This window comes from Ochotona curzoniae, unplaced genomic scaffold, assembly GCF_017591425.1.
Source record: "Ochotona curzoniae isolate NIBS_2020 unplaced genomic scaffold, NIBS_Ocur_1.0 contig_2404, whole genome shotgun sequence".
Taxonomy (NCBI): Eukaryota; Metazoa; Chordata; class Mammalia; order Lagomorpha; family Ochotonidae; genus Ochotona; species Ochotona curzoniae.
The window spans coordinates 1-25,936 of NW_024465451.1; the positions used below are offsets into that span (position 1 = coordinate 1).

Here is a 25,936-nt window from a genome sequence, read left to right on the forward strand (position 1 = left end):
TGAGTCATTCTGCAGGCCCCAATAATTTGTATTTCATAATTATTACCTCTCTTTTGTTGATGGGCAAATCAAGACAGGAATAATAACGCATTTACAAAAGTAGAAGAAAGGGCCCAGCGTGGTGGCCTACCAGCTAAAGTCCTCATCCTGCATGCATCTGGAACCATATGGGTGCCAGTTCTAATCCTAGCAGCTCTACTTCCCATCCAGCTCCCTGCTTGTGGCTTCGGAAAGCAGCTGAGGACGGCCCAAAGCCCTGGGACCCTGCACACACACGGGAGACCTGGAAGAGGCTCTGGGCTCCAGGCTTCGGATTGGCACAGCTCCAGCCGGCACCTGGGGAGTAAATCATCAGACGAAAGATCCTCTGTCTCTGCTCCTCTCTGTATATCTGACTTTGCAATAAAAATAAAATAATAAAAAAAGAGTGTATCTTAGTTAAAAAAAAAAGAGTATCTCATCTCACTTGTAGGCCTGTCAAACATAAGTGATATATTAAGCAAAATTGCCCAGGTAGTGCGTGGTTAGTGTGAGAAGGCTTCAGTAAAAAACTATTGAAAAGGGGATATAAGTAGCCAAGGCTCTAGACCCATCCTTATTTTAAAAAGTCACCCTTGGGCCCAGCGCGGTGGCGCAAGTGGTTAAGGTCCTCGCCTTGCACGCCCAGGATCCCATATGGGTGCCGGTTCTAATCCCGGCAGCCCCGCTTCCCATCCAGCTCCCTGCCTGTGGCCCAGGAAAGCAGTCGAGGACAGCCCAAAGCTTTGGGACCCTGCACCCGCGTGGGAGACCCAAAGGGTCTCCTGGCTTCGGACCGGCATAGCATCGGCCGTTGCGCTCACTTGGGGAGTGAATCATTGGACGGAAGATCTTCCTCTCTGTCTCTCCTCTCTCTGTATATCTGCCTTTCCAATAAAAAAAAAAATAATAATATTAATAAAAATAAATCTTTAAAAAAAAAAAGCCACCCTTTGTAGTGCTGGGAGTTAACCTGTCCTCTGTAATGATAGCATCCTGTATGAACGCTGGTTCAAGTCCTGACTACTTCAGTTCCAATGTAGGTCCCTGCTTATGTACCTTGGAAATCAGACAGTGGCCCAAATGCTTGCATTCCTGACACACATGTGAGAATACCGGATGGAGTTCCAGGTTCCTGACTTCCGTCCGTTCCACCCTAAACATTTTGGCCATTGTGGAATAAAACAGCAAGTGGAAGATTTCTCTATCTCTGCTTTGCAAATAAATAAATCTAAAAAAAAAAAAACCCCTCCACCCCACAGCCATCCCTAATAAATGCTTGTTCTAAAAATGTAGGATACAACAGCTTATTTTTAAAAAATAAGTAGCAAGAGGCTTAATTACAAAGTTTCCTTACGGATAACATTCAGTGTTTGGATGTCAAACACTAGTCTATCAGAATCTCCCTCCTGGGTTTGAAGGCAGGACAAAGATCCCAGGAGCACTTATTCCAGCAATATTAGCCTGACCTCTCGTATCTGCCACCCACAGGATGCTCTGTGGAATCACCACCTCAGTGTGACTGGAATCGCTGGTGGGACATCAGCTCCCTTAAATGTCAACGAGGTGTTGGACAAGGATGGTCTCTGGGGATGTGTGCTCCGTCGGGGTTATGTGGAATGAGATTCAAAGCTGTTACCAAGTATATTAACTGACTTTCAAGTGTTTCCAACTTGACATCCGATCCGCCAGGAGGAGAAAAATGAAGATGCTGGCCCTGGGCTTCCTAGGTTAAGGCTCAGCCGCGCCAAGAGCCTGCCAGCAGCCCAGCGGGCAGTGCTCCTGCCCTGGACATCGGGACAGCCGGGATCGCCCGATCGCTGCCCAACCCTCGTCCTGTCCCTTGAAGGCTCACCCCTCACACACGCACACACCCCGCACCCCGTCTCAGATCCCCCATCTGAGGAACGCGGAGCCGCACTCAGCCCTGTTGCTTCTCAAACTTGTGGGTGGGGGAAGTCTCCGAGCCCGCATCCCGTCCCCAAAGAAAGATCCCCCCCCAAGTCTTCTCCCTCAGGAAGCCTAAGCGTCCGCAGCCCCCGTCGGCGAATCCTGAAGGAGCCCCGTGTCTTCACTGTCCCGGGAGCCCGGCTCCTCACTCCTCCGCTTCTACCTCGCCGGAGCCCGTGTCTTCACGCCCCTGCCTCTCCTCTCCGGGTCTCCGAAGTGTGCGAGGGCTCCTCCTCACACGCCTGTCCCTTCTGTGCCCGCTCTCCCTCAGGGGCCGGGGAGCTCATAGCCTTCCCCGTCCGCAGCCCCGGAGCCTCCTCCGAGCGCGATCCCCTCAGCGCCCGTCCCGACCAGCCAGATGCCCTCGCAGCCCCGCGTCTTCCTCTATAACCTGCTTCTTCCAACAGTCACCCACTGTGCGTCTGCGTCCTGACTCCCTCCTCCCCGCTCTTCTGCCTCAACTGCCAGGGCCCAGGACTCACAGGCAGCAGCGTTCTAGCTCCCCATGATACGCGGAGACTGCCCCCGTGAAGCGTTCCTCTCAGCAGCCGGTCCGACTGCGCGGCCCTCCCCGAGTCCTTCCGGCACCGCTCCCCGCCTCCAACCCGGAAACGCGCGGCTCTTCCGGCCGGCGGGCGCGCGCTCTGCCGGCACAGGCGCAGGCGCAGAGTGCAGTCCGGCATGAGGCGGCGCGGCCCGGCTGCGTCTCTGTTCCGCCGGTGGTCGGCTTTGGGGATTTGTCATCTGCCCCTGGCGTTTCGAACCGTGCCCTAAGGCCTTCCTTCCCGACCGCGGCTTGTGTCGCTCGCTGGCGTCGCGGGTGACTTGCGCCCTCGGACGGCTTCGCGGTCGCCATGTTTGTTTCGTGCCTTTTGTGGTAGGGTCAGGAACGGGGTGTCGCCCGGGACTGCAACATCCTCTGTGTGTTCTTTTGGACTCCTGCAGGGGAGTTGGCAACACTGTAACCCGCAGAGATGCCGGTTGTGTCTGTGAGTTTTACACTTACCGTCTGCTAAGCACCCAGTGAAGCCCCTGACCACCCATTATGTCATTGAATCATCTAGAAGGAACCCTTGGGAGTTTAAGAAATTTCCTTGCTCATAAGGGCAGAGCCGTAAGTGGAACTCGGAATTCTCTTAAGCTTTCAAGAGTGCAGTTATGGGGAAAAAAAAAAAGATTAAAAAAAGTGCAGTAAGGAGAACCGCTGTGTCTTGGCAGTTTGCTGGATGTAAAGCTTGTAAGCAAGCCCTGCAGGTTCACAAGAACCCCACAAGCACACTCGTAGGGCTGTGGCAGGAAAAGCTGCCAAGATGGGCACAGCAGCCTGCCTTCTAGGTCTTCAGTCTTCGATTCCCATTAAGTTCCAAGTACACTGGCAGCTGAGCCACTGAGTTTAGTTTCAAGGTCTCATCATAGGGGGCGCTAGACTGTCTCCCCAACCTTACTCCGTGCTCTGCTGTAGTCATTGTTTTAGGGTCAGGCATACTACTTTTTGTGATTGAACTATCCGTCTTTTATTTATGTATTCATGTGTTTATTTTTTTGAACTATCCATCTTTTTTACACACCCAGTTTTTTTAAAGATTTATTTTTATTATTTTTTTATTGGAAAGGCAGATATACAGAGGAGAGACAGAGAGGAAGATCTTCCGTCTGATGATTCACTCCCTAAGTGAGCGCAACGGCGATGCTATGCCGATCCAAAGCCAGGAGACTCTTCCGGGTCTCCCACGCAGGACACACCCAGTTTTAAGGTAGGTTCACAAATGTTTACTGGGACGAGCGTTGTGGCTCAGCTGGTTAAGCGCACATCTTCAGCTCCAGCTATTAGCTCCAGCTACCCTACTTCTGAGGCAGCTTCCTGCTAACGCATCTGGGAAAGGGGCAGAGGATGGTTCTGTGCTCGGGTCCCTGTGCTTGCATGCAAGACTTGGATGAAATTCCTAGTTTGGCCTGGCCCAACGCCTGGCCATTGTGGAGTGAACCAGCAGATGAAAAATCTCTATGGGACCATGTGTGTAAAACTCTGCCTATCTTTTATAGAAAATGTTTGTTGAGGGACTGGTGCAGTTACATAGGAGGCTGATCCTCTGCCAACAAAGCCAGGATCCAAGTGTCTCTTCCGCGTTTTCCTCATGGGTGCAGTTTCCCTCTTGGTCCATCTGCTGCTGCCTTCCCAGGCCATAAGCAGGGTGCTGGATCAGAAGTGGAGTAGCCAGGAATCAAACCAGTGCCCCTGTGGAATGCCAGTGTCCAAGCAGAGGTTAGTCTACCACACTGTGGTGCTGAACCCTATTTAATTTTTATATATAGATTTATTTGATTGATTTGGAAGGCAGAGTTAGAGGGAGAGACAGAGATCTTCAGTCTGCTTCTTTACTCTCCAAATGGTCACAATGATCAGGGCTGGGCCAGGCTGAAGCGAGGAGTGTCCTCTGGGTTTCACATGGGGGTGCAGGGGCCCAGCCACTTAGGCCATCTTCTGCTGCTTTCCCAGGCACATTAGCAGGGAACTGGATTGGAACAGAGGAACCAGGGCTTGAACCAGCACCCATATGGGATGCTGGAATTGCAGGCGGTGGTTTAAGCTGTTATACCACAATGCCAGTCTGTGAAATGGTTTTAAGGATAATAGGACTGGTGTTGTGGCACATTGGATGATGCTGCAGGCTGGGACAGCCGCATTCCTTTATGAGTGCTTGCTGAAGTCCTCGCTGCACCACACTTTTTTTTTTTTTTTAATGCTCCAGTTCTAAACCAAATCTCTGCTAATACACCTGGGAAAGCATGGGAAGATGGCCCAAGTACTTGGGTCCCGATACACATGTGGGAGACCTGGATGGAGTTCCAGGCTCTTGGCTTTAGCCACTGAGGCCATTTGGAAGTGAACTAGTTGATGGAAGAGCTCTCTCTGACTCTCCCTCTATATATATATAACTGATTTTCAAACGAACACAATAAATCTTTAAAAAACAGCGATAACACTAGTGGAATCTAGGAGGCTCTTGGGACTGACAATGGACAGTCTCTGTTTCTGGAAAGCTCACAGGTTTATACTCTCCTGCTTTCTGCTGCAGCTTAAGAGCTTAGCATACATCTCCCTTCTCTTAACTTCTATGAGGGCGGTCCTGGCACGATAGCGTAACAGTTAGGGTCCTCGCCTTGGGCGCCCGGGATCCCATATGGGTGCCAGTTCTAATCCTGGCAGCTCCACTTCCCATCCAGCTCCCTGCTTGTGGCCTGGGAAAGCAGTCAAGGGCGGCCCCAAGCTTTGGGACCATGCACCCACATGGGAGACCCAGAGAGAGGTTCCTGGCTCCTAGCTTCGGATTGGCACAGCTCCAGCTGTTGTGGCCGCTTGGGGAGTGAATCATTGGACGGAAGATCCTCTCTGCAATCTGCCTTTCCAATAAAATAAATAAATCTTAAAAAATAAACAACCACCTCTAAGGGTAGGGGCCTCAGAATATTATTCAAATTTTAGGTTAAAGTGAAATGTCTTAACAGCCTTTATTTATTTATGGTTTTTTTTCTAACAAAGAAAGGTATGGTGGGAGTGGGCTTTCCTTAAGACCCCAAACATTGCACATCAGGGAACCCAGGGTTGGTATATGGTTTCAGCTGCTGATCCTAGCTTGTCACTACTACACATCGGTAAGTTTCCCTGCTCAAGGAGGCGAGTACCTGCCACCCAGTCAGAACCAGCATCAGGCCCAGGAGGTGGTATCTCAATCACTGTGTCAAGCACCTGCCCAAGAGGCTGGCACTGTGGCACAGTAGGCTAACCTTCCACTTGTGGCACTGGGATCCCATGAGGGCACTGGTTCATGTCCTGCATGCTCCGCTTCTGACTACAGCTCCCTAGTTATGCCTTGGAAAAGCAATGTAGGATGGCCAAAAGCCTTGGGAACTTTCATCCATGTAGCAGACCTGGAAGAGGCTCCTGGCTCTTGACTGCGTCAGCTCAACTTAAGCCACTGCATGAGTCAAACCGTGGTTGGAAGATCTCTGTCCTCTGCCTGTAACTGTATCTTTCCATTAATAATAAAATAAAACGGGACTGATGCAGTAGCACAGTAGCTAAATTCCTCGCCTTTCACATGCCAGGATCCATTTTGGGAGCTGGTTTTAATCCAGGCAGAGCTTCTTCCCACCCAGCTCTGTGCTTGTGGCCTGGGAAGGCAGTCAAGGATGGCCCAAAGCCTTGGAACCCTGCACATGAGTGTGGGAGACCCAGAAGAAGCTCCTGGCTCCTGGGTTTGAATTGGCTCAGCTCTGATCAGAAGGGCCACTTGGGGAGTGACTCAATAGACAGATCGTCTTCAGACTCTCCTCCTCTGTGTGTATCTGACTTTCCAATAAAATAAGTAAATAAATCTTAAAAAAAGATCTTTAAAACCAGAAACCTGCTCTGAGAAAATTAACTTTTTCTAAAAAAGATTTATTTATTTTATTACAAAGTCAGATATACAGAGAGGAGAAAAGACAGAGAGGAAGATCTTCCATCCGATGATTCACTCCCCAAGTGAACACAAAGGCTGGTGCTGTGCCAATCTGAAGCCAGGAACCAGGAACCTCCCCCGGGTCTCCCACGCGGGTGCAGGATCCCAAGGCTTTGGCCCATTCTCGAGTGCTTTCTCAGGCCACAAGCAGGAAGTTGGATGGGAAATGGAGCTGCTGGGATTAGAACCGGTGCCCATATGGGATCCCTGAGAGTTCAAGGTGGGGACTTTAGCTGCTAGGCCACGCCACCAGGCCCTGGAAAATTAACTTTTAAAATGCATTGCTTGGGCCCGGCGCAGTGGCACAGTGGCGCAGTGGTTAAGGACTCGCCTTGCACGCCCGGGATCCCATATGGCCGCCGGTTCTAATCCCGGCAGCCCCGCTTCCCATCCAGCTCCCTGCTCATGGCCTGGGAAAGCAGTCGAGGACGGCCCAAAGCTTTGGGACCCTGCACCCGCGTGGGAGACCCGGAAGAGGCTCCTGGCTTCGGATCGGCATAGTATCGGCCGTTGCGCTCACTTAGGGAGTGAATCATTGGACAGAAGATCTTCCTCTCTCTCTTCTCTCTGTGTATATCTGCCTTTCCAATAAAAAAATAATGAAAATAAATCTTTAAAAAAAATAATAATAAAATGCATGGCTAGCTTACTTAGGGGTGAGTAGACCCAGGGGGGAGGTCTCTGGGACTGGGCAGGTCCAGGACCCACCCGCTGCCTTCATTGGGTGGTGAATGGGATTTGGGAGGGGCGCGACCTTGGGCCTGGGAATTTAAACCTCCAGCAGCCTCCAGGCAGCTGGTGGGTCTCAGGACGGGGCGTATCATGCCTGGATCCCAGATAGCCGCCATGTGCACGTGTTGAGCTGTCCCCGGGAGACCAGTGCGACATTTGGTGCCAGGCTCTGCCTGCTGGCCGGGGGAGCTCTGGGGATTTGGGTCTTTTTTTTTTTTTAAAGATTTATTTTTATTATTTTTTATTGGAAAGGTGGATATACAGAGAGGAGATACAGAGAGGATGATCTTCCATCCGATGATTCACTCCCCAAGTGAGCCGCAACGGCCAATGCTATGCCGATCTGAAGCCAGGAGCCTCTTCCGGGTTTCCCATGCAGGTGCAGGGTCCCAAAGCTTTGGGCCGTCCTCGACTGCTTTCCCAGGCCACAGGCAGGGAGCTGGAAGGGAAGCAGGGCTGCCGGGATTAGAACCGGCGCCCATATGGGATCCCGGGCGTGCAAGGGGAGGACTTAACCACTTGCGCCACCGCACCGGGCCCGGATTTGGGTCTTTGAGTCGCTGCTTAATTAGCTCCAGGTTGAACCCTTTGTGCTTCTTGGACCTGAAACAGGCAGTAACTCTTCCTTAGCAAATCTTGTAATCACTAATAATGCTGAGCACCAAATACCAGTCCATGCAGAAGCTATGGCTTGGGGCTTGTCCTGCAAAAATAGCTCCAACAGCTGGCCAATATGTCAACTGGTAAGGGAACAGAGTAGATCAGGCATGACTGAGCAAACCTTAGCCCACAAGTAAAACTAGAAACCAGGAGGGAGCAGAGGTCTTGCCGAGCTAGGCTCTTGTACCTACTGGTCTGTAGGAGCCAGGGACGCTAAGCCACAGTGTCTAAGGCAGAGATCAGGACAGGGGAGGGGCTGTGTCGAGCTGAGTCAGAGCATCCACTGGCAGGCAAGTGATCTATGGCTGGGAACAGACCCAGTTGGGGAGCTAAGGGGACAACCCTAGCTGGGCTGAGGTTCCCACCAAGAGGCGCGTGGCCTGGAAGGGGGGCTGCGTTCTGATCTGGAAACAGTTGTAGTCTCCCTTGGCACAAGTGTGGACTGGGATTGGATGCACCGAACCAGGCTGGACCCCAACACCCCCTGGTGTCCTGGAGGACCAGGGCAGATGTGGGATGGACTAGGCAAGGTCTCAAACCCCTACTGAGCCATGTGTGAGCCATATGTGGGTATGGACAAACCATGGCTGGGCTGGAACATCCAACAGCAAGAACCAGATTGGGTTGAAGGCCAGTCAGGAAAAGCCACAGTTCCTGCTATGACAGGAGGTGGACTGAGTAGGGTTGGCTCATGGACCCACTGGTAAGCGTGAAACCTGGCATTGGGAGAGGTTCTGATGGAGGAGTCTGGGCAACTCCTCTGGCAGGACACAGACCTGGCAGGTAAGTGCAAGAAACATGATAGGAAACAGCCCAGAAAAGGCCATGGGAAGCTACACACTTGCATACAATTGGCAGACATGGGGGCAAGACCAGGCTGAATCTGTCCACGTCATCCGCTGGCAAATCCAGGCACCACTGTGTGTTGACCCAGGTTCGGTTGCGACAAAGACTAGTGCACAATAAGGAATGCCAAGGTGAGGTTGCCTGTACCGGAAGGAACCGCAGTGTTCAACCAGCCTGAGAACAAGAAAGGAAGTGGGCAGAGCCGGCAGGGGAATAAGGGAGGGTTCCTTTGTTGGACAGCTACTTCTGTAGGAGAGCATAGGCTGGGATGGGGGCAGACCAGACTAGGCAGAGCTCCCACACCTGTGCGCCCCATGTGGACTAGATCAGGGAAAAGCCGGGCTGGGTGGATTATTCCTACTGGTGCAAACAAAATTAAAGTGGGCGAGGATTGTCTGGGCTTAGCCACAGCATCAGCTGGAATCTGGGAGTGAGAGAGGCCTGGGAGGGAAATAGTGGGCTCATCCCTCTTGGGTTACCACTTCCACGGGAGGACACAAAACTAAGATAGCGTCTGGGGTGGAATGGGGTGTGGGACAGACTGGATTACTGCTACACTTACTGGCAAACTAGGGTAGGGGGTGGGCCTGGTGGGGGTTATTGTAGGTCGCTCCAACTAGGCTGCAGCTCCCGCTGGTTTATGTGAGGGCCAAGTATGTGCTGGGCAGAACCAGGCTGGACTGCAACACCCATTGGTTCCAGTGGAAGTCAGGAGTGAAAACAGAACCAGCCCAACAATTGCAACCACCAGCTGATAGGGGCGATGGACGGTGCCAGGCCCTGTACTTGTTAGCACATACAAGAAGTTTCGTTGGAGATCTTCCTAATCTAAATGCCGGACTCAGAACCATAACGAAGAAAAGAGAGAAGACAGAACAGGTCAACCAACCATCTCAGCTATGATGGACTATGTCAATCAGTGGATTTTTCAAAGACCTCCTAGTGCTTGGAGTGGCAAGATTGACAGCAATTCATAACTGTTGCAATATTAAAACCACTTGAGCAAGAACCTCAGAGCATGCCCTACATCCGGGACCTGGGGAGGGTGGGAAATTGGGTGGGCTTTCTCCCTTAATACCCCCCTTTATACATGAAGGTAACAATATGGAAAACATACTAGTATTATCCACTTTCCTTTAGCCCTTGAACCTTCTTACCCTAATTAACTATGTAAAGATTGTCAAAATAAAAATAAAATTTTATATTAAAAAAATTAAAAAAAAATGTATGGCTAGTGGCTGGGCTGAAACATCCAACAGTAAGAACCAGATTGGGTTGAAGTCCAATCAGGAAAAGCCACTGTTCCTGCTAAGACAGGAGGTGGACTGAATGGACCCCCTGGTATGCACAAAATCTGGCACTGGGAGAGGTTCTGAAGGAGGAGCCTGGGTAACTCCTCTGGCAGGACACAGACCCGGCAGGTAAGCACATGATAGGAAACAGCCCAGAACAGGCCATGGACAGTTTCCCACTGGCATACATTTGGCATGGGTTGGGGGCAGACCAGGCTGAACCCATTCACATCATCCACTGGCAAATCTGAACACCAGAACAGAGTATGAGTTGAGCCAGGTTCTGTTGTGACAAAAGCCAGTGCACATTACGGAAGGACAAGGTGAGGTGACCTGTGCCGGATGTGACTGCAGCGCCCAACCAGCACACGTGAGAACCAAGAAGGGAGGGGGCGGAGCTGGTAGGGGGAATATGGGGGTGTTCCCCTGCTGCACAGCTACTCCCACTGGAGAGCATGAGCTGGGATGGGAGCTGACCAGACTAAGCAGGGCTATAACACCTGTGGGCCTCATGTAGACTAAATCAGGGAAAAGCCAGGCTGAGCTGATTGTTCCCAGTGCTGCAAACTAAAATTAGGGTGGGTGAGGGTTGTTTGGACTTAGCCGCAGCATCAGCTGGAATAAGCTGGCACTGGGGGCTAATTCTGTCAACTTAAGCCACAGAACCCCCTGGAGAGTGCACAATCCAGGAGCAGGAGTAGACTGGGAGGGAAATAGTGGGCTCCACTTGGGTTACTACTCCCACTGGAGAGCACGAAAACTAGGATAGGGCCTGGGGTGGCTAGACAGAGAGGCACCCAACAACATCTGTGAGAGGGCTGGATAGTTAAGCTGGTTAGATGGAACTAGGCATAAATACCCATTGACATGTATGAGAGCTGAAAGGGATGTGGGATAGACCAGACTAGTCTGCTGCACATACTGGCAAACCAGGGTAGGGGGCGCACCTGGTGGGGGTTATTGTGGGTCGCTCCAACTAGGCTAAAGCTCCCACTGGTTTGTGTGAGGGCCGAATGAGTGCTGGGCCGAGTCAGGCTGGACTGCAACACCCAATGGTTCCAGTGAAAGTCAAGGCTGGAGACAGAACCAGCCCAGCAATTGCAACCACCAGCTGATTGGGGTGATGGACTGTGCTGGGCCCTGTACTTGCTAGTACATGCAAGAATCTGGTCTGGGAACAACTCAGACGAAGTTTCTTTTGGGATCTCCCCAATCGAAATGCTGGACTCAGAACCCTAACCATGAAAAGACAGAGGACAGAACAAGTCAATCAACCACCTCAGCCATATGCTGGCAGTGAAAAACTGGGCAAACAGAGATTCTAAGATGGACTATGTCAATCAGTGGATTCTTCAAAGACCTCATTGTGCTTGGAGTAGCGAGACTGGCAGCAATTCATAACTGTTGAACTATCAACACCACTTGAGCAAGACCCTCGGAGCATGCCCCACATCGTGGACCTTGGGTGGGTAGGAGACTGCATGGGGCTTCACCCTTAAAATCCCAATTACCTCAGATACATGAAGGAAACAATATGGAAATGATAGTCTTACCCAATTTCTTGTAACCCTTGAATGTTTTTACCCTAATTAACTATGTAAAGATTGTAAAAAATAAATTTTAAAAAATGGAAAAAGTTAAAATAAACTAAAAATGCATGGCTATGTAAACAATGTCTGCACTTACAGAAAACAACCCAGCAGAATAAACAGTCAGCTGATGGTAATTTGAGGAAGGCATTTCATATCTGACATCATTTCACTAATTTTTCAATTTCTTTGCAAATAACTTTTTTTTACATTAAAAACAAGTAAATATGAATAAACCCATTGTTACGCCATACCGGAAAATGCTCAGAAGACAGGGATCTTGTTCAGAATTAAGACTAGAACACTAGTAAGCTAGAAGCTAAAGTCCTTGCCTTGCTCACAAAGCATACCAAATGGACAGGAATTCTAATCTTGGAAGTCCCGCATCCCATCCAGCTCCATGCTGATTTCTTTTATGGAAAATTCAGATACATAGAAGGAAAACAGAGAGAAAGATCCGTCCAATGATAAGCTACCTAAATACCCGCAATGGCTGGAATTGAGTCAATCCAAAGCCAGAAAACAATTCTGGATCTCCCAGGTAAACAAGGTAAGAGGTCCTTGTCTTGCTTAAAGGACACAGAGAGCTGGATAGGAACCTGGACAGCCAAGATTAGAACCGGCAACCATATGGCAACCCAGGGCATACAATGTGAGGTCTTGAGCTCCTAAAGGGCAATGCAAGCCCGAATGGAGTTTTTTTAAAAAAAAAAAAAAAAAAAAAAAGGAAAAGATATATTTTCTGTATATAAAATGAAGAGAGACGGGCCCAGCGTAGTGGTGCAGTGGTTAAGGTTCTTTTTTTTAAAGATTTATTTTTTATTATTTTTTCATTGGAAAGGCAGATATACAGAGAGGAGAGACAGAGAGGAAGATATTCCATCCGATGGATTCACTCCCCAAGTGAGCGCAACGGGCCGATGCTATGCCTATCCGAAGCCAGGAGCCTCTTCCGGGTCTCCCACGCGGGTGCAGGGTCCCAGTGGTTAAGGTTCTTGCCTTGCACGCCCGGGATCCCATATGTGCGCCGGTTCTAATCCCGGCAGCCCCACTTCCCTTCCAGCACCCTGCCTGTGGCCCGGGAAAGCAGTCGAGGACAGCCCAAAGCTTTGGGACCCTGCACCCACATGGGAGACCCGGAAGAGGCTCCTGGCTTCGGATCGGCATAGTATCGGCCGTTGCGCTCACTTGGGGAATGAATCATCGGACAGAAGATCTTCCTCTCAGTCTCTCCTCTCGGTATATCCGCTTTTCCAATAAAAAAATAATAAAAATAACTCATTTTAAAAAAAAATGAAGAGAGACAAGGATTTCAGAGATAGTTACAATTCGCTCCAAAACACCTGGGGCTGGGCCAGGCCAAAGCTGGAAGCCAAAAGCTACATCCAGGTCTGCCACGTGACTGCAGCACCCCAGGGACTTGGGCCATGCCCTGCTGCTGCTTTCCCAGGCACATTAGCAGGGAGCTGGATCACGAGTGGAGCAGCTGGGACCACCTGAATTGGAATTCAGCTGGCATGCTGGAATTACAGGCTCTGACTTAACCCACTGCACCAGCTCACAGGGCCCAGGACACACTGTGACAGGTTCTGTCACAAATGGGCCTTGAAGACATTCTGCTAAGTGGCTGCACCTCAGAATCAAAGGAACAAATGTTAGACAATGTCCCTCCTGTGACTTTCCCCCAACAGGCAACTCCCAGAGCCAGGCAGCAGAAGCACAGCTACCAGGTGTGACCAGAAGATCTTGCGTGTTCCTTCCTCAATTCGATATCCAGATAAAAAGGCAGAAACGCGTTGCAGACAGAAAAGTCCTAAGTGCATCATTTTCTCACTTCTGGGCAGCTGGTGAGCATTGGTCCTGGCGCCCTACTCCCGCTGGTTGAAGCAGTCAAGCTACCAAACTTTGATGTGCGATTGGCTGGGCCAAGTTCTTTCAGTCTACTGGCATTTGTAAGAGTCCTGGTTTGCTCCCCAGAGGGGTTTCACAATCACTGTCATTTCAAACCCCGTGTTTTGTCCACTAGGGGGTATCATGGTGCCTAACTCGCCTTTCAGATCATATCCTTTGCACTGTGGAGCTGCACTATTAAAGGCATCTAAGAACTCTGGTTTTGAACACACACACCTGTTTGAGTCCTGTGTTTTGGTTGCACTGCCTTTAGGAGTCAGCTCCATTAAAGGGCTCGTGTCGTGCGTGGCACGCGGAGAGAGGCTCTATCTGCTCTTTGTGCAGAATCCACATCAAGAGGTTTGAAGTTTCGACTCCTGGCCATCTGGTGACCCTTGTTCAGGGGTCCGGGGTCCGGGGTCCGAGCACCCTTACACTCCTACACTCTCACTGCCGTTTTACCGCAAGGAAGCTGCTCACTCTTCCCCCTGGCGTTGAGGAGCCAGCGGTGCTTTTGATTGACCACTGAGAAGAAGCACCTGCCACACTTCACTTTGAGATTTGTGAGCAGAGACATTAGCAGTGTCTAAAGTTGGCATTTGAGAAGGCATTGTGCAATTCAAGACTCAAAAGTGAAGCCACAAGAAGAAATCTAGATACAAGACAATCCGGCAAGTTGTGAAAGAGGGGAGCGATGCTGCGAAGGGCCTGCTGGTGGATGTTGTTTGCTTGCAACCCCCAGGATCCAATATGGTTGCTGTGATGGTTTGGCCGGGGTAGATGGCCATATGTTCTGTTCTCCATTCTCTACTATGGTACCAGATGTCCTCTGCAGGTCCCAAGAGCTGCCATAATTTCCATGTGCACCATGGACTGTCGTTCCACACTCCAGCCTCTGCAGTGAGGAGGACCAGTTCTCTTAGGTCTGCTCATGGACCTAAGCCAGGCGAGCAGCCCTGGGCTCATGGATGCAGCAACTGCAGTGCGTGCAAGCACAAGGCTCTGGGCCATGCGCCCAGGGAACTGGCTCCCTTACCCAATGGGCTCATGAACCTGGTCCCCCATCCCGTAGACTGGTTTAGACACCAGGGCCAGAACACCCAGGCCCCACTGCAGCCCCCCATTCCTGGAGCTCACAGACCCAGTACCCACTTCGTAGGTGGGTCCTAGGTTCTGGGCCAAGAGACCTCTGACTCAGCGGACCCCCACCTCCTTGGATCACAAGCCTGACACTCTCCAGGTAAGTGAGCCCTGGAACCTGGGCTAGGAACCTGGGTACTCCAGACCCCACTCCTGGGTCTCATGGACCCAACACCCACCACCCCCACTCTGACTTGGTCATCTTTCCTCAGCAACCACCAGTGGGTGCTTCAGCCTAGTTCCTTCCAACGTGCCCCCAGTTCAGCTGGTGCTGGCTGGTGCTGCAGGCTAGCCTTTCCCAGTCAAGCCCCAGTCCTGGCTCCAGTGTGATGTGGCTGGTGATGTGGCCCAACTTGGCCCCTCCTGCACCCTCTCCTGGTTCTCAGATCTACCAGTAGATGTTAGGAAGTGACCTGGCCTGGCCCACCCCCTGACCTGACTCACAGGTGTGCTGGCAGACAGTATAACCGGGTCTGGGTTGGGCTGTTCCCTGCCTTGGTTCTTGTGCTTACCTGCAGGGATTGCAACCTGACCCCCAAAGGAATTCACCCAACACCTCTGGCCATGCCCTCTGCGCCCTTGGTGGCCTCCCTGGAGTGCACTGCGATATTTGCATATCTCAGCTGCTCTTGCCTTTCCCTCTACACGGTAATAGACAAATCAGAGATTTTCCTAGTGTGGATGTTCCTGCAGATGAGTCTGAAATTGCCTTATGGGCACCAGTTCTAATCCCGGCGGCTCCACTTCCCATCCCGCTCCCTGCTTGTGGCCTGGGAAAGCACTCAGGACGGCCCAAAGCCTTGAGACCCTGCACCTGCGTGGGAGACCCACAAGAGGTTCCTGGTTCCGGGTCTTTGTGCTCACATGGGGAGTGACTCATCGGACAGAGGATCTTCCTTTCTGTCTCTCCTCCTCTCTGTATATCTGACTTTGTAATAATAATAATAATAATAATAATAATAATAATAATAAATCTATTTTTAAAAAGAGAAGTCAAGTGGTTAAGCTTTGCTCTGTCCCCTCCAGGAAGAGCTGCATTGGCTGAGACTGACCCTGGGTTTGGTGGGACTGTGAAGGGGCAGGCGGTGACCTTGGTGTGACCTTTGTCGGCTTGGGTGGGGTGTGGGGAGGAGCTGTTGGCAGGAAATGAGCAATGGAAAGTAAGCAGATCTTTGAAACGGGCACCGAGCAAGAAATCTTTGATACAGGCACCGAGAAGCAGCTCTATTTATGCTGTGTAATCGTTTCCAGCTCGCATTGCCTGGGAGCTGACCACTGTGAAGCTTGACCCTGAAGCAGCAGTTGTTGTGACTCATTGCCAACTTGTGCTATGGGCTCCCACAGTGACCCCAATTTGCCTGGAGGCACTTGCTCACTCTTCCTGGCCTTCTATAACAGCCCACTATGCTTTTACAGTGGCTTCGTGGAGAGAAAGCTGCTCGCTGTCACTGGCGTTGCGGAGATGAGCTTTTTTTGGTTTATGAAAACTGCTACACTCTTTTGGATGCGTTTTGTGGTCGCCCTACACGCCTACGATAATCTTTCTGCCGGAAAGCTGCTCGCTGTCAATGGCGTTGCAGAGATGAGCTTTCCGTTAATGAAAAATGCTACACTCTTTACAATGCGTTTTGGGGTCGCCCCACACGCCTATGATAATCTTCCTGCCGGAAAGCTGCTCGCTGTCAATGGCGTTGCGGAGATGAGCTTTCCGTTAATGAAAAATGCTACACTCTTTACAATGCGTTTTGGGGTCGCCCTACACGCCTACGATAATCTTCCTGCCAGAAAGCTGCTCGCTGTCAGTGGCGTTGCGGAGATGAGCTTTCCGTTAATGAAAAATGCTACATTCTTTTGGATGCGTTTTGTGGTCGCCCTACACGCCTACGATAATCTTCCTGCCGGAATTTGCTCGCCTTCACTGGCGTTGAGGATCTGTGCTTTGGCGTTGGGAAAGTTGCTTTCCCATTATTTTGGATTCTTCTTCGGGGGCGCCCTTTCTGCCCGGGGCTACAGATCTCACACTCTTGCTGTGCTTTTGCTGCGAGGAAGCTGCTCGCTCTTCCTGGCCCTGAGGATTGTGATTTGCGGTGGAGAAGTAGCACCTGGCACGCTTTGAATATTGTGAGCAGAGGCGTTAGCGATGTCTGAAGTTGGCGTTTGGGAAAGCATTTCGCACCAACGACCGGAAGCTGAAGCCACGCGATTTATTTACAATGTGTGAGCTAATCTGGTTTTCCAAGAAGAAGAAATAAATATTTTGAAAAATTGTGTATAAGAGGGCCCGGCGGCATGGCCTACGCCTAAAGTCCTCCCCTTGAAAGCACCAGGATCCCATATGGGCGCCGGTTCTAATCCCGACAGAATTAGCCTTTGTGCTCACTTTGGGGAGTGCCTCATCGGACAGAGGATCTTCCTCTCTGTCTCTCCTCCTCTCTGTATATCTGACTTTGTAATAATAATAATAATAATAATAATAATAATAATAATAAAATCTACTTTTAAAAAGAGAAGTCAAGTGGTTAAGTTTTGCTCTGTCCCCTCCAGGAAGAGCTGCATTGGCTGAGACTGACCCTGGGTTTGGTGGGACTGTGAGGGGGTGGGCGGTGACCTAGGTGTGACCCCTGTCGGCTTGGGTGGGGTGTGGGGAGGGGTTGTTGCTGGGAATTGAGCACGGAGAGCAAGCAGCAGTGCTTTGAAACGGGCACCGAGAAGCAGCTTCCTGTTACCAGAAATGCCCGGTGGGTTCTTTCCTCAGCTTAGTATAGAAATAAAAAGCCGGGAATCTGTTACAAACAGAAAAGTTTATTTGCAAAAGGGACCAGGGAGCAGGGAGCAGGGAGCAGGGAAGGGAAGGAAGGGGAAGCACCTCCGGAAAAGAAGCCGGGAGGTGGGGTGCCTCTGGAAAGAGGAGGGAGAGAGAGACACCAAAGGTTTGAGGAAGGGTCTAGGGGTTTTAAGCCTTCCTTGACCCCTCCTTATTGGGCGGGGAGTCTACAGGGGAGATGTTCCCCATTGGTGGTCTCTTGATTAATTAGGAAATGGGTGGACAATGCTGGTACCGCCCACCTGAAGGTGTGGCCAAGACCTCAGAGGGCCTGGATGGTCTCACTTCCTTTATGTGTTGTAATGGTTTCCACCTCTCATTGCCTGGAAGCTGACCACTGTGAAGCTTGACCCTGAGGCAGCAGTTGGTTGGCGACGACCATCACACACGTTGCTGCTGTTGCGACTCATTGCCAACTTGTGCTATGGGCTCCCATAGTGACCCCGATTTGCCTGGAGGCACTTGCTCACTCTTCCTGGCCTTCTATAACAGCCCACTATGCTTTAACCACGGCTTGGAGGAGAGAAAGCTGCTCGCCGTCACTGGCGTTGAGGAGCTGAGCTTTCGGTTTAGGAAAGCTGCTTTCCCATTGTTTTGGATCCTTCTTCGGGGGCGCCCTTTCTGCCCAGGGCTACAGATCCCACACTCTTGCTGCGCTTTTGCTGCGAGGAAGCTGCTCGCTCTTCCTGGCCCTGAGGATTGTGATTTGCGGTGGAGAAGTGGCACCTGGCACACTTTGAGTATTGGGAGCAGAGGCGTTAGCGATGTCTGAAGTTGGCGTTTGGGAAAGCATTTCGCATCCACGACCGGAAGCTGAAGCCACGCGATTTATTTACAATGTGTGAGCTAATCTGGTTTTCCAAGAAGAAGAAATAAATCTTTTAAAAAAATTGTATATGACCGCGTGTCGGGACCGGGGTCCGGTGCGGAGAGCCCTTCGTCCCGCGAAACGGGGCGCGGCCGGAAAGGGGGCCGCCCTCTTGCCCGCCAGTCACGCAGCGCACCTTCCTGGGGAACCTGGCGCTAAACCATTCCTAGAGGACCTGCTCCTGGGTCGGGGTTTCGTACCTAGCAGAGCAGCTCCCTCGCTGCGATCTATTGAAAGTCAGCCCTCGACACAAGGGTTTGTAAAATGAAAAAAGAAAAAAAAATTGTATATGAGTTGACAACTTATTTATTTATTTATTTTTATGATGTTTGATGTTACTTAGTTATTGGGAGCCATATCATCTTGGCATATTGAAGTCATTTTGAACATAGAGAAAGGTCAGTGGAAAGCACCAGCTAGCAAAGTGCAAGAGAAACCAAGTTTTAAGATACCCTGTGGTTTACAAGTCATCTAGCAACTCACCCTGCTCTGATCACCCTTGGTGCTCATGACAGGATGTTGGCTTATGCCCTGTCTGCTGGCATCGTCTTGTCTTGTGAGCATCAGGTGGTCTGGAAAATAGCTACCCAGACAGAGTTGTGAAACCATACCCAGAGCTTGTTTCCTCTTTCCCCGCACCCATAGATCCTGTTTGGCAGATAATAAAGCTTTGTGTAAAAAACAAAAGCTTGGTCAGCTTGATCAGACATACTGTCTTGCTGTCCGTTTCTTGTGTCTCTTGTTCTGCATTCTCTGCTAGGTTGGTTGCAACCTTCCTTGGATGTCCTGCTGGACAGGACACATAGTCGATTGGTTGGGATGGATGTAGGGACAGGGATCATTGTTTCCAAGCTTTCCATTTCTTCTTCCCATCTGGGGGTATCAGGAAGATAGTGGGATGGGCCATACCCAGCCTCCCAACCATCCCAGAACCCGAGGAAGGGGAAGGGCTACTGGATATCAATGCAGGGTCATAATGTGGCACGATAGCTCCAAAATGCTGTCGATGTAGCCTATCTATGGATAAGGAATCCCTTGCAATGTTCACTGGCTGACAGAGTGGATGTTATAGTCCCCGTTGGTCCACATGTTTTCTGTCATGGTTTGGCCGGGGTAGATGGCCATATGCTCTGTTCTCCATTCTCTACTATGGTACCAGATGTCCTCTGCAGGTCCCAAGAGCTGCCATAATTTCCATGTGCACCATGGACTGTCGTTCCACACTCCAGCCTCTGCAGTGAGGAGGACCAGTTCTCTTAGGTCTGCTCATGGACCTAAGCCAGGCGAGCAGCCCTGGGCTCATGGATGCAGCAACTGCAGTGCGTGCAAGCACAAGGCTCTGGGCCATGCGCCCAGGGAACTGGCTCCCTCACCCAATGGGCTCATGAACCTGGTCCCCCATCTCGTAGACTGGTTTAGACACCAGGGCCAGAACACCCAGGCCCCACTGCAGCCCCCCATTCCTGGAGCTCACAGACCCAGTACCCACTTCGTAGGTGGGTCCTAGGTTCTGGGCCAAGAGACCTCTGACTCAGCGGACCCCTACCTCCTTGGATCACAAGCCTGACACTCTCCAGGTAAGTGAGCCCTGGAACCTGGGCTAGGAACCTGGGTACTCCAGACCCCACTCCCGGGTCTCACGGACCCAACACCCACCACCCCCACTCTGACTTGGTCATCTTTCCTCAGCAACCACCAGTGCGTGCTTCAGCCTAGTTCCTTCCAATGAGCTCCCAGTTCCAGCTGGTGCTGGCTGGTGCTGCAGGCTAGCCTTTCCCAGTCAAGCCCCAGTCCTGGCTCCAGTGTGATGTGGCTCAACTTGGCCCCTCCTGCACCCTCTCCTGGTTCTCAGATCTACCAGTAGATGTTAGGAAGTGACCTGGCCTGGCCCACCCCCTGACTTGACTCACAGGTGTGCTGGCAGACAGTATAACCGGGCCTGGGTTGGGCTGTTCCCTGCCTTGGTTCTTGTGCTTACCTGCAGGGATTGCAACCTGACCTCCAAAGGAATTCACCCAACACCTCTGGCCACGCCCTCTGCGCCCTTGGTGGCCTCCCTGGAGTGCACTGCGATATTTGCATATCTCAGCTGCTCTTGCCTTTCCCTCTACACGGTAATAGACAAATCAGAGATTTTGCTAGTGTGGATGTTCCTGCAGATGAGTCTGAAATTGCCTTATGGGCGCCAGTTCTAATCCCGGCGGCTCCACTTCCCATCCAGCTCCCTGCTTGTGGCTTAGGAAAGCACTCAGGACGGCCCAAAGCCTTGAGACCCTGCACCTGCGTGGGAGACCCACAAGAGGTTCCTGGTTCCGGGTCTTTGTGCTCACATGGGGAGTGACTCATCGGACAGAGGATCTTCCTTTCTGTCTCTCCTCCTCTCTGTATATCTGACTTTGTAATAATAATAATAATAATAATATAATAATAATAAATCTATTTTTAAAAAGAGAAGTCAAGTGGTTAAGCTTTGCTCTGTCCCCTCCAGGAAGAGCTGCATTGGCTGAGACTGACCCTGGGTTTGGTGGGACTGTGAAGGGGCAGGCGGTGACCTTGGTGTGACCTTTGTCGGCTTGGGTGGGGTGTGGGGAGGAGCTGTTGGCAGGAAATGAGCAATGGAAAGTAAGCAGATCTTTGAAACGGGCACCGAGCAAGAAATCTTTGATACAGGCACCGAGAAGCAGCTCTATTTATGCTGTGTAATCGTTTCCAGCTCGCATTGCCTGGGAGCTGACCACTGTGAAGCTTGACCCTGAAGCAGCAGTTGTTGTGACTCATTGCCAACTTGTGCTATGGGCTCCCACAGTGACCCCAATTTGCCTGGAGGCACTTGCTCACTCTTCCTGGCCTTCTATAACAGCCCACTATGCTTTTACAGTGGCTTCGTGGAGAGAAAGCTGCTCGCTGTCACTGGCGTTGCGGAGATGAGCTTTTTTTGGTTTATGAAAACTGCTACACTCTTTTGGATGCGTTTTGTGGTCGCCCTACACGCCTACGATAATCTTTCTGCCGGAAAGCTGCTCGCTGTCAATGGCGTTGCGGAGATGAGCTTTCCGTTAATGAAAAATGCTACACTCTTTACAATGCGTTTTGGGGTCGCCCCACACGCCTATGATAATCTTCCTGCCGGAAAGCTGCTCGCTGTCAGTGGCGTTGCGGAGATGAGCTTTCCGTTAATGAAAAATGCTACACTCTTTACAATGCGTTTTGGGGTCGCCCTACACGCCTACGATAATCTTCCTGCCGGAATTTGCTCGCCTTCACTGGCGTTGAGGATCTGTGCTTTGGCGTTGGGAAAGTTGCTTTCCCATTATTTTGGATTCTTCTTCGGGGGCGCCCTTTCTGCCCGGGGCTACAGATCTCACACTCTTGCTGTGCTTTTGCTGCGAGGAAGCTGCTCGCTCTTCCTGGCCCTGAGGATTGTGATTTGCGGTGGAGAAGTAGCACCTGGCACGCTTTGAATATTGTGAGCAGAGGCGTTAGCGATGTCTGAAGTTGGCGTTTGGGAAAGCATTTCGCACCAACGACCGGAAGCTGAAGCCACGCGATTTATTTACAATGTGTGAGCTAATCTGGTTTTCCAAGAAGAAGAAATAAATATTTTGAAAAATTGTGTATAAGAGGGCCCGGCGGCATGGCCTACGCCTAAAGTCCTCCCCTTGAAAGCACCAGGATCCCATATGGGCGCCGGTTCTAATCCCGACAGAATTAGCCTTTGTGCTCACTTTGGGGAGTGCCTCATCGGACAGAGGATCTTCCTCTCTGTCTCTCCTCCTCTCTGTATATCTGACTTTGTAATAATAATAATAATAATAATAATAATAATAATAATAATAAAATCTACTTTTAAAAAGAGAAGTCAAGTGGTTAAGTTTTGCTCTGTCCCCTCCAGGAAGAGCTGCATTGGCTGAGACTGACCCTGGGTTTGGTGGGACTGTGAGGGGGTGGGCGGTGACCTAGGTGTGACCCCTGTCGGCTTGGGTGGGGTGTGGGGAGGGGTTGTTGCTGGGAATTGAGCACGGAGAGCAAGCAGCAGTGCTTTGAAACGGGCACCGAGAAGCAGCTTCCTGTTACCAGAAATGCCCGGTGGGTTCTTTCCTCAGCTTAGTATAGAAATAAAAAGCCGGGAATCTGTTACAAACAGAAAAGTTTATTTGCAAAAGGGACCAGGGAGCAGGGAGCAGGGAGCAGGGAAGGGAAGGAAGGGGAAGCACCTCCGGAAAAGAAGCCGGGAGGTGGGGTGCCTCTGGAAAGAGGAGGGAGAGAGAGACACCAAAGGTTTGAGGAAGGGTCTAGGGGTTTTAAGCCTTCCTTGACCCCTCCTTATTGGGCGGGGAGTCTACAGGGGAGATGTTCCCCATTGGTGGTCTCTTGATTAATTAGGAAATGGGTGGACAATGCTGGTACCGCCCACCTGAAGGTGTGGCCAAGACCTCAGAGGGCCTGGATGGTCTCACTTCCTTTATGTGTTGTAATGGTTTCCACCTCTCATTGCCTGGAAGCTGACCACTGTGAAGCTTGACCCTGAGGCAGCAGTTGGTTGGCGACGACCATCACACACGTTGCTGCTGTTGCGACTCATTGCCAACTTGTGCTATGGGCTCCCATAGTGACCCCGATTTGCCTGGAGGCACTTGCTCACTCTTCCTGGCCTTCTATAACAGCCCACTATGCTTTAACCACGGCTTGGAGGAGAGAAAGCTGCTCGCCGTCACTGGCGTTGAGGAGCTGAGCTTTCGGTTTAGGAAAGCTGCTTTCCCATTGTTTTGGATCCTTCTTCGGGGGCGCCCTTTCTGCCCAGGGCTACAGATCCCACACTCTTGCTGCGCTTTTGCTGCGAGGAAGCTGCTCGCTCTTCCTGGCCCTGAGGATTGTGATTTGCGGTGGAGAAGTGGCACCTGGCACACTTTGAGTATTGGGAGCAGAGGCGTTAGCGATGTCTGAAGTTGGCGTTTGGGAAAGCATTTCGCATCCACGACCGGAAGCTGAAGCCACGCGATTTATTTACAATGTGTGAGCTAATCTGGTTTTCCAAGAAGAAGAAATAAATCTTTTAAAAAAATTGTATATGACCGCGTGTCGGGACCGGGGTCCGGTGCGGAGAGCCCTTCGTCCCGCGAAACGGGCGCGGCCGGAAAGGCGGCCGCCCTCTTGCCCGCCAGTCACGCAGCGCACCTTCCTGGGGAACCTGGCGCTAAACCATTCCTAGAGGACCTGCTCCTGGGTCGGGGTTTCGTACCTAGCAGAGCAGCTCCCTCGCTGCGATCTATTGAAAGTCAGCCCTCGACACAAGGGTTTGTAAAATGAAAAAAGAAAAAAAAATTGTATATGAGTTGACAACTTATTTATTTATTTTTATGATGTTTGATGTTACTTAGTTATTGGGAGCCATATCATCTTGGCATATTGAAGTCATTTTGAACACAGAGAAAGGTCAGTGGAAAGCACCAGCTAGCAAAGTGCAAGAGAAACCAAGTTTTAAGATACCCTGTGGTTTACAAGTCATCTAGCAACTCACCCTGCTCTGATCACCCTTGGTGCTCATGACAGGATGTTGGCTTATGCCCTGTCTGCTGGCATCGTCTTGTCTTGTGAGCATCAGGTGGTCTGGAAAATAGCTACCCAGACAGAGTTGTGAAACCATACCCAGAGCTTGTTTCCTCTTTCCCCGCACCCATAGATCCTGTTTGGCAGATAATAAAGCTTTGTGTAAAAAACAAAAGCTTGGTCAGCTTGATCAGACATACTGTCTTGCTGTCCGTTTCTTGTGTCTCTTGTTCTGCATTCTCTCCTAGGTTGGTTGCAACCTTCCTTGGATGTCCTGCTGGACGGGACACATAATCGATTGGTTGGGATGGATGTAGGGTCAGGGATCATTGTTTCCAAGCTTTCCATTTCTTCTTCCCATCTGGGGGTATCAGGAAGATAGTGGGATGGGCCATACCCAGCCTCCCAACCATCCCAGAACCCGAGGAAGGGGAAGGGCTACTGGATATCAATGCAGGGTCATAATGTGGCACGATAGCTCCAAAATGCTGTCGATGTAGCCTATCTATGGATAAGGAATCCCTTGCAATGTTCACTGGCTGACAGAGTGGATGTTATAGTCCCCGTTGGTCCACATGTTTTCTGTCATGGTTTGGCCGGGGTAGATGGCCATATGCTCTGTTCTCCATTCTCTACTATGGTACCAGATGTCCTCTGCAGGTCCCAAGAGCTGCCATAATTTCCATGTGCACCATGGACTGTCGTTCCACACTCCAGCCTCTGCAGTGAGGAGGACCAGTTCTCTTAGGTCTGCTCATGGACCTAAGCCAGGCGAGCAGCCCTGGGCTCATGGATGCAGCAACTGCAGTGCGTGCAAGCACAAGGCTCTGGGCCATGCGCCCAGGGAACTGGCTCCCTCACCCAATGGGCTCATGAACCTGGTCCCCCATCCCGTAGACTGGTTTAGACACCAGGGCCAGAACACCCAGGCCCCACTGCAGCCCCCCATTCCTGGAGCTCACAGACCCAGTACCCACTTCGTAAGTGGGTCCTAGGTTCTGGGCCAAGAGACCTCTGACTCAGCGGACCCCTACCTCCTTGGATCACAAGCCTGACACTCTCCAGGTAAGTGAGCCCTGGAACCTGGGCTAGGAACCTGGGTACTCCAGACCCCACTCCTGGGTCTCACGGACCCAACACCCACCACCCCCACTCTGACTTGGTCATCTTTCCTCAGCAACCACCAGTGCGTGCTTCAGCCTAGTTCCTTCCAACGTGCCCCCAGTTCAGCTGGTGCTGGCTGGTGCTGCAGGCTAGCCTTTCCCAGTCAAGCCCCAGTCCTGGCTCCAGTGTGATGTGGCTGGTGATGTGGCCCAACTTGGCCCCTCCTGCACCCTCTCCTGGTTCTCAGATCTACCAGTAGATGTTAGGAAGTGACCTGGCCTGGCCCACCCCCTGACCTGACTCACAGGTGTGCTGGCAGACAGTATAACCGGGTCTGGGTTGGGCTGTTCCCTGCCTTGGTTCTTGTGCTTACCTGCAGGGATTGCAACCTGACCCCCAAAGGAATTCACCCAACACCTCTGGCCACGCCCTCTGCGCCCTTGGTGGCCTCCCTGGAGTGCACTGCGATATTTGCATATCTCAGCTGCTCTTGCCTTTCCCTCTACACGGTAATAGACAAATCAGAGATTTTCCTAGTGTGGATGTTCCTGCAGATGAGTCTGAAATTGCCTTATGGGCGCCAGTTCTAATCCCGGCGGCTCCACTTCCCATCCAGCTCCCTGCTTGTGGCCTGGGAAAGCACTCAGGACGGCCCAAAGCCTTGAGACCCTGCACCTGCGTGGGAGACCCACAAGAGGTTCCTGGTTCCGGGTCTTTGTGCTCACATGGGGAGTGACTCATCGGACAGAGGATCTTCCTTTCTGTCTCTCCTCCTCTCTGTATATCTGACTTTGTAATAATAATAAATAAATAAAATCTATTTTTAAAAAGAGAAGTCAAGTGGTTAAGCTTTGCTCTGTCCCCTCCAGGAAGAGCTGCATTGGCTGAGACTGACCCTGGGTTTGGTGGGACTGTGAAGGGGCAGGCGGTGACCTTGGTGTGACCCTTGTCGGCTTGGGTGGGGTGTGGGGAGG

General features: G+C 51.2%; 1 long non-coding RNA gene across 1 annotated transcript; it reads right to left on the reverse strand.

Annotated features, from left to right (window-relative positions):
* Positions 1-2,595: 2,595 nt before the first annotated feature.
* LOC121152168 lies at positions 2,596-18,442 on the reverse strand. The gene is made up of 3 exons (XR_005883245.1): positions 18,345-18,442; positions 14,683-14,688; positions 2,596-2,610 (listed from the first exon to the last, which is right to left on the reverse strand). It is a non-coding gene; the product is annotated as an uncharacterized LOC121152168 (long non-coding RNA).
* Between the last annotated feature and the right edge of the window lie 7,494 nt (positions 18,443-25,936).